This window comes from Atractosteus spatula (genome assembly GCF_055471065.1).
Source record: "Atractosteus spatula isolate fAtrSpa1 chromosome 16 unlocalized genomic scaffold, fAtrSpa1.hap1 SUPER_16_unloc_1, whole genome shotgun sequence".
NCBI classification, from domain to species: Eukaryota; Metazoa; Chordata; class Actinopteri; order Semionotiformes; family Lepisosteidae; genus Atractosteus; species Atractosteus spatula.
The window spans coordinates 2,467,483-2,480,424 of record NW_028296631.1 but is presented as its reverse complement, the minus strand read 5'-3'; the positions used below and the strand labels follow the sequence as shown (position 1 = coordinate 2,480,424).

Here is a 12,942-nt window from a genome sequence, read left to right as displayed (position 1 = left end):
ACTAAGATTTCCCTTCAGTGGTAAAATTAGATATGAATATTCAATACTTAAACGGGCACAGTTAAGACATTAAAAATACATATACATACTGTATACATTACTGTTTTCATATGGTAATATGTTTATGTTCCTAAATCAATCTCTTTTATGAGCATGTGAAAGGCATGGTGAAGCGATTCTCAAAAATTACTGTACTTTGCATGATTGGAAACAAATGCGTGATTGCGAAATGCTGTGGTGTTACTTTTACAAAGATGGTCAATGAAAAAAAAAATGTTGACCAGGGCAATACTTTGAGTTTACACTTACAGCTTGTCCAAGGTCATTCATTATTAATACTATTAGTAATATCTTCGTTAAAGACTTTGATGGGCACAGCTCAAACATGAGAGGTTGAGCTTTATTAGCTCCACCTTGCGGAAATTCCGGATACTATTATTTTGCTTGTCGTATTATAGGAGAATTTACGGTAACTCGCGGTATTTACCGGTAGCTTGCGGTAGACTGCGTACAGCGTACCGCAAAATAATGCGGTATCGCCTGCGGATTTTGAATGGCTGCATCTGTAGGCTGCCAAAAGTCTCCGAAACCAAATTTTGATAGCAGAAAATTCTCACTCGTCCAGAAGTTCCCTTGGGACCCAACATCCAGCACAGAGTGGTAAAAAAACGTCTTTTTTGGAGACCCTTGCAGTGTGCATTGGTGGTTCAGTTGTAGAATTCTCACCTGCCACGTGGGAGGCCCGGGTTCGATTCCCGGCCAATGCAGTGGCTTTTGCAGTTAGCGGCTCCATCACTTGCATCCCCTTTCAACTCGCAACTGAAAACCCACTGAAGCTTAGAAGCTGTGAGCCAGGTCAGTAACCGCATGAGGGTGACCTACAGGGAAAAGCAAAGCTTACAGCTGGAAGCGGTGTTAATGGAGCCAGCGGTGGGACGCTCACCCTGAGGTCTGTGCGGGTCCCAATGCCCCAGTATAGTGACGGAGACGCTGTGTGGTAAAAAGGCGCCGTCTTTTGGATGAGATGTAAATCCGAGGTCATAGCTCTCTGTGCTCATTAAAAGTGACCACCAAAACCTTTGACAAAAGCTCTTGGTAATTGATGGTCTTCAATAATGCTTCTCCTTTAGGTACATTTGAAATCAGCTGAAAAATGCTATGAAATGGGGGGGCACTTCAGGCCAGTGTAGGATTTGGGTTACAAGAACCATTAAACAGCACGAGAAAGCCCGTACACTGAATCGCAGGGCTTTCTATTCAAAGAAGGACAAAAGAAACTTCCCTGAATTCCATTTTTTGCAGCACAGAGAGGACAGCAGGCACGAGGCCTGTTAGCTCAGTTGGTTAGAGCGTGGTGCTAATAACGCCAAGGTCGCGGGTTCGATCCCCGTTCGGGCCAGGCAGTCTCCTCCTCTCTTGCCAAAACCTGTTGCTTTCTTGCTGTGGTGAGATTGGTGGTAATGCAAAGACGCCACATACTGCCGACAGACGAGAGTGTTGCGGGAGAAGAGAGAAGTGATGGAAGATTGAAGAGTGTCCTAGGTGGAGCCAAGATGAAGTGTCACAATTGCCTAGGGGAGGATTTCAAATGTTTAAGATGGTAAAAATAACCGGAAATGATCCCCCAGTCCGGCGCAGTCTGACGTACTTCTGTCATATAAAGTGAAACTAGATGTCGAACTGGAGCCTCACCATTTGCATAAGTGAGGCTCCAGTTATACATCTAGTTTCACTTTAAATGACAAAACTGAAGAGACTTAAAAGAGCTGGAGAGGATTTCTTACAACTTTTGAGCCGGCACAGTTTTCGAAAACGTTTTCTTCACGCTGCACTATACAACACAGACAGCCAAGAGTCTCCAAAACAAAACGAATTGACAGATAGGAGAAAAGTCCCACTCGTCCTAAAGTTCCCAAAATCCAGCACTGAGCGTAAACAAAGTGTTCAAGTAGCGTGGGAATGCAACCCCTAATCCTAGCTGGAGTTTGAGCGTCTGGTTCAGAGTTTGCTCAAGAGTTTACCTTTCACAGATGCGCAAAGATGAATGTTGAGGGTGCACGCTTCAAGGCGCCTTACAGTGCAGGGAGTGATTAGAGACGATTCGTGACGTGTGCTCGTTCCCATATACCGTACGCCCCGGGTTGCAGTGCTAGGATGACGTCCAATACCGCTTCGGCACGTAACGGCATTATATTCAAGTGCAGGACGTGAGGGTTTTATTTTGTTCGTTTTGTTCTGCTCTGCTTTGCTTTGTTTTGCTTTCCATGGCGTTCGTAAGAGCGTCAATAAAAAGGCGATTCCAGCGTCTAACACGAATATAAGAGCTATTTCAAGTGCGGCTTCTAAAATGCTTGTAGACATTTGTCTGTTGTTGATTGTTTTTTTGTGTCTAACAAAGTGCCATTTTCCTGTCCGGACGGGGAGACTTTATCATTCCCACATGAAGCAACCCTTAAGTCCTCTGAGGCGTGACTGTCTGCAAGGTTTGTATTTTGGAAAGGTTTTTTTTTTTTAACGGAGAACGACTTTGAAAAAGATTTCCGCCGGCGTCTCGCGATCCGTGTGAGATTGTAGCAAGAACATGGTGCGGCTTCTTAAATGCTTGTGGACATTTGTCTGTTGTTGATTGTTTCTTTGTGTCTAACAAAGTGCCATTTTCCTGTCCGGACGGGGAGACTTTATCATTCCCACATGAAGCCACCCTTAAGTCCTCTGAGGCGTGTCTGTCTGCAAGTCTTGTATTTTGGAAAGGTTTTTTTTTTAATGGAGAACGACTTTGAAAAAGGTTTCCGCCGGCGCCTCGCGATCCATGTGAGATTGTAGCAAGAACGCAGCAACCACAGCGCTTGCTGTAGTCGTGGCCGAGTGGTTAAGGCGATGGACTAGAAATCCATTGGGGTCTCCCCGCGCAGGTTCGAATCCTGCCGACTACGGTGTCCTCCTCACGTCGTCGTGTGTCGGCGCAAGCAAGTGCCTTTCTGCTTTTCCTGGTGGTTTTAAAACGCGAGATCGCTTGTACCCGCTGCCTTGGAAAGAAATGTCTACATGTTTACTTGCACATTGTCTATTGTTTGTTTGTACATTGTCTTGATGCACTGTTTGCACTTTGTCTTGTTTTTGTCTTGTTTTTTACACTTGTTTTACAATCGAGAGACCTTCTGTAAGTAAGAATTCCATTGTACCAGTACCGGTTACATATGGCAATAAAGTTCAAGTTCAAATGCTTCAGCGTCCGCAAACTGCATTTTGCAGCTGGAAGCAGATGGCGACGCTTTTTGCGGTCGCGTGTCTTGTGCCCCATTTCCGGCCTTTAACATCGAATCAATAAAGCTGTTAGAACCGACACCATAGGTGCTTTTCTTACAACTTTCGATCTGACTCAGTTTCGGAATGCAATTCCTGAACACTGCGAGAGACAACCTACAGATGCAGCCATTCAAAATGAGCGGTAAAAACCCGTGGTACAGTAACCAACCCGCAGGGCACCGTAGGGCACCGCGGTAAGTGATTGGTTGGCCAAAATGACCGACAGGGGCACTCGTGGTGCATTGGTTAGTAGTGAAAAGATTTAATCATCTAATATCTTTACTGTGCACATTTCAATCCGCTTAGTTTTGAATATTTATATGGAATTTTACCACTAAAGGGAAATTTTAGTAGCTGAGCATAAAAAGAAGAGGAGCATAACGCATCTGAAGGTCATAAACGATATTAATTTAGGAACATAAACATTACTGTATGTACATAAACTGTACTGTGTATGGCTGGTCTTGATAGTTTAAAGAAAAAATTCACACCAGTCTTCCATTTCTCCCTAAACATTTTAAGCATGAAAGTTGTATGAAACGGTACCCAAATATGTGATTGCTGTATAGAATGAATTTTAATTTTTAAAAATTATTTAACACGAAAATTAAGCTGTTTACATCTTCCGCCTGAGAACAGTCACCCGTTGCTACCCAACGCAGAAACACAGCCACTAACTAGCAAAGAGAGGATATTAGCTAGCTAATATGATAAAGAAATAAATGATTATTTTGTTTATTTCTTTTGCACATTTATTTGAACATTTCCATCGATTGTACAAGCACTTGGAAACTGTCCAATCCCTAGTTCATCAAGCATTTACCGGTCTGGGGCCGGTCTGTGTCTTCTAGGATATAATGCCAGCGAACTCTTGTTTTTATGTCCACTATAACTACGCTGGGCAAACGTTCCGAGGTCAAATTCTTCCAGCACGGGGGTACCTTTAAAGCGGAGACGACGGCACCGAAATTTTTTGGCGCGCCTTCTCTTTAAAGCCCTGGCCAAATATGAAGACAGTACGTACAGTTATAATTCAAACGGAATTAAAAACTACACATCCCAGTTACCATGGTGGTGCTTGTGATCATTGCGTTTAACCAACGAAACAGGGCGAAAAATCAGTCACATGACTTTGGGGCAGAGTTTCGAAAGCTTAACCTATCATCAACAAAGCGAAATTTACACGATAGGCTACCTCAAACTGTCAGTTACACGACTGTGTATGTCGCTTAAGCCACTCCTATTTGGCATTTTAGTTATGGAGGCGAGAAGACGCCCCCTCTCTGGGTGTCTGATTTGCCGCCATCTTTAACTGTTCGGTGTCCGAATCGGAGTAGCTACGCGTACGAAATAAAGTTAATCCCAACTACAAAACATATATTTTTGTGGTAAGAGGGCGCAAAACATCAGTATTTACTGCTATTAATTACTGTACGATTTATAGTTGAAATCTGAGCCTAGATATAAAGTTAGATATAAAGTTAAAATCTCGACAAAGCAATGTAGGAAATACAGAGAAAATAAATCCTTTCTGACATCTAAAATCAGTTTCGATCAAGGTCTCTAAAACGAACAAGAAAAAGAGGATTTTCGGAGGGCAATTACGCTGTGTTTATATAGAATAACTGATTTATGAGCAATCTAATTTCTTGTTCGTTTAAAACAGTGAAATGTCAGCTGCAAAAGATCGCACCAGAAACAGCACTCTCTCTGCCTGTCATAGACGTTCAGGAAAGGCTGAATGAAGTCATGTCAAGTACAATAATTCGGTGATCAATAATAACAGTTGTAGGACAGTATACAGATGCAGCCATTCAAAATGAGTGAGGTATTTCGCGGCATACCCCGGTGGGCGTGTCGCAGTATCACGCAGTATGACGCAGTTAACGTGGTGTCACGTGGTTAACTATCCGGCGTCGCCTTGTAAAACCGCCAGGGGGAGCTTAACCTCTCATGTACAGCATTTGAGCCTTTAATTTTGAACTGTGTATTACAGCATGTTAATCATCAGTCATTAAAATGTTGGTATATTTTATGAAAGCAAGATTGCTCAGTTGGACAAAAGTACACAACCTACCTTTATCAGAAATATTTATGCATCAAAGCCTTTACTGAAGATATTACTAATAGTATTAATAATGGATGACTTTGGACAAGCTGTATACTCAAAGTATAATTTCTTTAGCACATTTGTACAAGCACTTGGAATCTGTCCAAGCCATACTTTGTCAGGCATTTTGTTTTACTTCAACGGGCATAAAAACTTCCTTGCTTTTAACAGGGCGTTTCATAATTTCTAACTACGAAAATGATTTAAAATGCGACACCTATCATTCAACTAGAGCTTAAAATATCACAAGGATCCTCAAGAGCACAGCAAAGAGTGTATTAAAAGACACTTGTATTTATCAACGCTTTCTTTTCCGTATACCAGATTTTATGGAACCACTTCAGAGGGGTGTCAGCCAGTCAGATTCCAGGAATCGGCACTTTAAAGGAAAAATACACACCAGTATTCCATTTCTCCCTAACGATTTTAAGCATCGAAGTATTTAACTAGCATGTGAAATAGCGTGTGAAAAAGTGGTAGTTTTAAGCTTTTCTGCTAATATAATATGGAATCGCGTATCTAAAGAATTTAATAACGGTATTCGTGTGCTGCGACAGGGCTGTGTAGGGCTGTTTCGCCTGCCTGTTCATGCGTGCTATCTTGTAGCCGACTGGTCTAGGTGCGTGACTACCAGCTGGCAGGTTGTGTGTTCGAATCCAGCTGGTGCTAGACTTTTCTTTTAACAAACATTTCTTCGAAAAAATAGAATAGCGATATTATGGACAATCAATTGACTTTTATATTTCAAAATATCGCAACATGATCGATATTTGCGATATTTTGAACATATCTTCCCTTCTGACAGCGGTTCCTGCTTCTATTGTGTGTGTGTGTGCAACAGAGTAAATTTTTATAGAGAAATGGAGGCTGGACAGTATGCGTTACAATATAAACATTTATATTGATTTAAATCGTGTTCTGATTTAAATCGCAAACGCGTGTTTAATTATATGTGTTTTTTAATCATAATCAGGCTAATGCAACATAAATTGATACAGTATCTTTGTCTTCTAAGTATCTTAATAAACTTTCAGCATAGCTTTCTACCCGTCAAGATTTATATTTCTTGGGATTTTGGGATCAAATGTGGAAGGATTAGATTATAATCGTTTTTATTTGTCAAATACGTGATTGTATTTCTGAATGTTATGTGACACCTACAGTAGTTCACTGCTTTAAATACATCGAATTAAGAAAGTTATGTGTAGCACTTTAGAACTTTTTTCTGAACCAGGGAAAATCTGATCATGTTTCTCTATAACAATAATAAAAAACTTTATTTTACATATCGCCTTTAAAAGTGGCATCTCAAAGCAATACAGTAGATCGAAAAACAGTTAAAAGGGACCAAATTAAATACCAGACAATCGCAAACGCGTTTTCAATAAAATTATTTTATTCATTCAGCAGTTTGTGAGAGGGACATCCAGCAGGGAGAGACACACACACCAGTTTTCATTGACAAAATTGTTTTTTTTCAATTCCTCTTGTCTAACAGGAATGTTTTGTTTGTGGACAGACTGTTAGACAAGAGGAAAAGACCGCCTCCTCCTACGAAGCATTAATCGCGTATCTAAGGAAAATTGCAGTATACCTTTGTTCATGCACATCATTATACAGTACAGTATCTCAATTTGTATTTCGATTAAAAAAAATCATTTGCCCAGCCACTACTGTTGTTATTGTTTTTATCCTGTAAAGCGTTTCCTTTTTCTGCGTTTTCCATTTCCTTTTTCTGATCACTCGCTTTCTGGATACACATCTCACCTGTCCTGTTCTTTGTTTTCCTGGTTTGCTGATTATGCCTGCTGCGGTCCACTCCTACCCTCACACCTAAAGAATACTATTTTAAATTTCTTGGCGCAGTTCATTAACCCTTGTATGTGCTGTCCGCGCCGAAAATGCAATTAAAAAAAAGTCAAAAAACGCGCTCAAAATACAATTTATAGCTTAATAAGATACACTCCACAGGCAAAATTAAAGACAAAATTAAAGACGATTAAAATCTGTAATCTTTCCACTTGTACTGTGAGTCATCGGACAGTTTCTGCTTTGTGTAAGGATGGTGAGAAAGCTGTGCTCAATGTATTTAAGGGACTTAAAAGTTAAAGGAGATGCTTCATATTGCTTGACTAATTTTAAAAACCAAGTTATAAATGCAGACGCTCCCTCGGTGCCGCGCCGGGTGTAAATATCAAAGTATACATTCCCAACAAGAATTGTACCCATCTGTCATGCAAATAAAACACCTTGAATTGAATTGAATTGAGGGAGAGAGGGGGGTAGTGGGACAGAGATACTGTAGACAGACTCAAGGCAAATAAAATACTTATGGGTACGCAGGCATTCACGACAGCAACATACGAAACGTTTGCATGTACTGTATAGTTAAGTTATTACTTGGTTTTCAAAATGCAACGACATACAATATTGTTGTTGCTGCTGTTCTGGTTGTTTTTATCCCGTAAAGCGTTTTGAGAAGCCACCTTTAAAGGCGATATATACTGTAAAACCGCTGATTCTTATGGAATGTGTTCCGCAGGAGATTCAAATTTTTATTTATTTATTTTTTAATCACGTATCTTAGGAAATCTCAGTATAACTTTGTTCATGAACAGTGGCATGTTACATTATCATTCGTTTTTTAACAAGGCTCGCCAGCTAATGTGAATCGAAACCTGTCTTGCTAGCTTTTAAAGTCGTGCATGTGTAAACTGTACTAGAGGGCATGCAAGTTACTCTGCCCCTTTCAGCTGCAGGGAGTCCCTCTGCTGCAACACACAGCAGACAGAACGGGAGACTATTGCCTTTCATATCTGACTCCAGTGAAGTAAAAGGGGTGTCTAAAGGGGTGATTTCAGACCACATTCTAGTTACTTTATTTTGTTTACTTTTAACATTTTTGTAATTTACAGTAGATGTCACAATAGAAGCCCGAAGCCTATTATACTCAGTCTAGCCTTGGATCCTCTGAGTCCCATGACTCAGTCTTGTCTGCTTTCCTAGAATAAAACCAGTTAAGTCTTGTGTACTATGCAATTTATATTTTCCGATTCCATGCATTCCCTTAATGTTTAGAGTTTACTATATTCTCCAGACTCAAACACATAAGTACTAATAGCTCTGTCCCTTTAGGAGACTCTTTGCAGTACTGTGTCCCACTACCCCCATGAATTCTTTAGGTTGGGTCTAATATTTTCCAGTAATATACTGAATGGGATACAAAATGCTGTCAGGCAGGTAACAGAAAAGAGAAAAATATAAATATTTCCATTTTACAGACGTTCACACATTTATAACATTTTGGCTCAATAAAAAGCTAACCCAATAATTAAATGTGATAAAGTATAGTTTGGATGTTTATACATTCATGTTAATCGTATTCTTGATTTATTTCATGTTTCATTTGCTAACTTAGAGCATATTGTGCAATGAAGAATAAAATAGCTGCATGACAAGTGACTTCCTTCTCTCAGTGGAAATTAAAAGATAGCCTGATAAATTATAATAAGACAGTAAGAAAGGTTCCAATCAGGAGGAGACAATTCTTTCCATTTTTTTGTTTGATTGCTGGTAGCAAACTGATCTGAGGATCTACTCCAGCTCTTTCTCTTTTTATCATACAGTAAATCTTATTTTCTTGCTTTCTGAAACACAATATAACAAAAAATAACCTCACAAAATCAAAGAAAAAATCCTTGCTCCCCCCCCTTCCCTTGGCAGTACTTCCTCCCATGCTTTTAACTAAGGGCATCTAAAATACTGTCAAACAGCTACAATGGTATCTCTGTACAAGGCTTTGACTGTGTCAATCACAGCACCTACCATTCCCTTACCAGCAACAACATGGATTCTAACACTCAGACATTAAAAAAAGTCAGGCCAAGAGAGAAAATACCGAGCTTTACAACATGCGGTACCAGTAACATTTTACCCACAGTAGACTCACCAACCAGATGTGTTTCAGTTTCTGTGATAAGCCTAGATTAATCATATCCTCTCCTCTAGTAGGAGCACCAAGTGTAAACATGTAACGCCCCTATTAAAAATAATGGCAAAACAGAAGTTCACTCTTTCTAGAACATACCTTCCTATGGACACTCCTAAAATGTATAAAATAGTGTCCACAGCATCTCATAATAGAGGCAAATGGGGAACTTCAAACTCATTTCATACAATGCCATCCATGAGGGGTTAAATACACCCTGAGAGAAATTAATTTCTGGATAATTCAACGGCTGTGATTTCTGGAATATGTATTATCCCAAATATTTTCAAAAGAAATTGAATCATTTAAGGGTTTATATGAAGCTTGCATTAAAAGACTTTAAAAAAATGTCATGTTCCCATAAAAAAGTCATGCCTTGGAGTATAGACCCCCAAAGGAATGCCATAGACTCAAACTGCAAAATAAACACATACAGAAAGAAAGTATTTGTATTGTGATTGCAAATCCTGGTATGAGTGATTGGTATGACTTTCCTCATTACAAATCTCTTATTAGAATTTAAATTTCTCTGTAACTCCAGGTCAGAACAGAGAAAATGTAACTGCCTTAAGGAGTTTACAATTATGAAAAATAGAAGGATAAGCATGATACGTATGTCTTCTGTCAGTTTCTAAGTCATGTTACTGAGCACCAAATCTTATTGAGAATATGAATCCATTTAAGGTTTATACCATTAAAGTAAAGGTTTATTCCATGCTGAAAATGTTTGTACCAGACTTTTTTGAGCCCTGTTTAATTGTGTCTGAAGTCTGATGTTGTAAATTTTATTGTTAAAAAGATCCATGAAAATGTCACTACTAAAGTTAGCTGGTACTGTTGGTATTGTAAGTGGCAAGTAGAGCTCATATTTTAGATTTTGTGTAGTTGCTAGCTTTGAACTGTGTGTTGGATGCACATGAATTGAAGGAATGGGCAAACATAGCTGATGCGGATCCACAGAGCCAGCATATTAAGATGTTTATAATTAGAGGCAATTTGTTTAAATAACTAGGTATGGATACTGATGTGCAAGAGAGGTGGAAAGGCTGTTTCCTTAAGCCAGCCCTATAAAATGTTTTATTCTCAGTGAGATGCTGCCATTTCATAGTGGGTTTCTAACACTGTGTATAGTTCCATCCACACAGTGCCTTTACTTCCATCCATTTCTAATCTCTTTATCCAGTACAGAGGATTTGGAGCCTATCCCAGTAAGCGACGGACACAAGGCAGAATACACCCTGGACATAGCGCCAGTCCATCACAGGACAGACAGACACAAACACACACACACCAGGGCCAGTTTAAATCTAACCTCAGAACCTTTCTTTTCAGAAGACTTAGTGTCTGTATCTGCTTCATTTTCGAATTTTGGTAGCACCTCTAACTGCTTGTCTTTCTTATATGCATTTACTTTGTAATCTGTGGTCCTTTTATCTGTTTTTACATCTACTGTATTGCTTTGAGATGCCACCTTTAATGGTGATATATCAAATAAAGTTTTTTATTATTGTTATAGGGAAACATGATCAGATTTAAAAAGATCTAAAGTATACTAGTTTGTCACTCTTCTCATTCCCTTTGCTAAATGACTTTTCATACTAGTCTGATCAATCTAACTGCCAGTTTTCTGTGCTTTCTCTATCCTGCTAGATTTGCAATTATTCTGAAAATTTTCATCTTGAAATAACTCATTTCTAAATACCTTTTTCACTGTTAACATCTTGCAGCAACTCTGCGACAAAATATACACTCTGACAGTTCATCCTGCTACCAACATTAAATAAAACAAATCTTAAGATTTCTAGATTTATGTCTTTATTTAGTGGTTTCATTAGTGACAAAGGCTAAACTTTCTTGGAAAAATGTCTTTTATGTGTTGCGGAAAAAACTGACTCGCTTTAACAAAATATGTTTACAAATCCTTTCACCTGGCATTTTCGTAGTTAGAAATTATGGAACGCTCTGTTAAAGGCAAGGGAGTTTTTATGTCCGTTGCAGTTCTTTTGCAACATGAACATAATTATATCGTTATTAATTTCTTGAGATATGCGATTCCATATTATATTCCCTTTTAATCAAATTCTAAAAGTATGCTTGTTGACTCCGGTATCGCGTTAGTTAAAGACTTCGATGCTTAAAATGTTTAGGGAGAAATGGAATACTGGTGTGTATGTTTTCTTTAAAGTACCGAGACCAGCCATATACTGTATGTTTAAGTTCCAAAATTAATATCGTTTATGGACTTCACACGCGTTGCAGTATGCTCCTATTCTTTTTATGCTTAGGCACTAAGATCTCCCTTCTGCTTTGTGTAAGGATGGTATCAAAAGGTACTGTGTATAGTTCCATCCACACAGTGCCTTTACTTCCATCCATTTCTAATCTCTTTATCCAGTACAGAGGATTTGGAGCCTATCCCAGTAAGCAACGGACACAAGGCAGAATACACCCTGGACATAGCGCCAGTCCATCACAGGACAGACAGACACAAACACACACACACCAGGGCCAGTTTTCCCATAAACCAATTAACTTACCAGTATGTTTTGGAGTGCGAGAGGGAGTCATATCACACATATGGAGAAAAACCATGTAACCCAGAGAGAACATGTAAAAACCCCACACACACAGGATGGCAGGAATTGAACCTAGGACCCCAGTGCTGCAAGATAGCAATGCTAACCACTTCGCCACCATTATAAAGGAATGGATATCTTAGTTATCTTTCTAGTTCACAGGTTTGCATGCATGATTTAATTTTGAAAGCCACTGAGACATCAGGTACTACTGTTGTATTTATGAAAAAGAAACAAAACAAAAAACATACTAACAACTGTGCCATCCTACTCCTTAGTTAATACATTTTATTATTCATAAACAGTTAACATTGTTAGCAAAATATTTTGAATTATATTTAACCCTATTTTTTCTTTAGTTTTGTATTTAACTTATTATATGATAGTCAGACTTAATGTATATTTGAACAATGAAATTATATTTTTACAAGATGCGGGGGAAAGTGCAACAGCTTATTACAGTGCTAAATTTAATATTATTGATTGCTAATAGTTTATGCTAACACCTAACTTTCTTAATTAGATGTATTTAAAACAGTGAACTAAGTGTAACATACTATTCAGAAATACAATCGAAAATAGTTTTGTGGTCTTTGTATGGATGAAACGTTTCTAAAATGTATAACGTAACAAAATTAAAGACGATTAAAATCTGCAATCTTTCCACTTGTAATGTCATTACACAGAACAACACGTTTCTGGTTTGTTTTAATTAGTATTAGTTAGTAGTTAGTAGTTTTAATTTAATTAGTATTGCAATTCGCACTGATTCCCTTGCGAAGATATGGACTTAAGAATATTCGTGCCTGGTCAAAAAATGGCATTAAGCACTTAAAATTAATATGGTTAATAATAGTAAACTGTAACATGCTGTAACAAGATCGGTTAAACTGCGAAGAAAATGCTTTCAGAGAAAATGTTTCAGGTGTGAAGAACATAGATCTCCAATGCAATTTCAACCA

At 38.7% G+C, this 12,942-nt stretch overlaps 2 non-coding genes across 2 annotated transcripts; both read left to right on the top strand.

The window, feature by feature from the left end:
* The first annotated feature begins 1,325 nt into the window (after positions 1-1,325).
* On the top strand, positions 1,326-1,399 carry trnai-aau (transfer RNA isoleucine (anticodon AAU)). Its single transcript has one exon. It is a non-coding gene; the product is annotated as a tRNA-Ile (tRNA).
* A 1,452-nt stretch (positions 1,400-2,851) lies between these two features.
* Positions 2,852-2,933, top strand: trnas-aga (transfer RNA serine (anticodon AGA)). Its single transcript has one exon. It is a non-coding gene; the product is annotated as a tRNA-Ser (tRNA).
* The last annotated feature ends 10,009 nt before the right edge of the window (positions 2,934-12,942 follow it).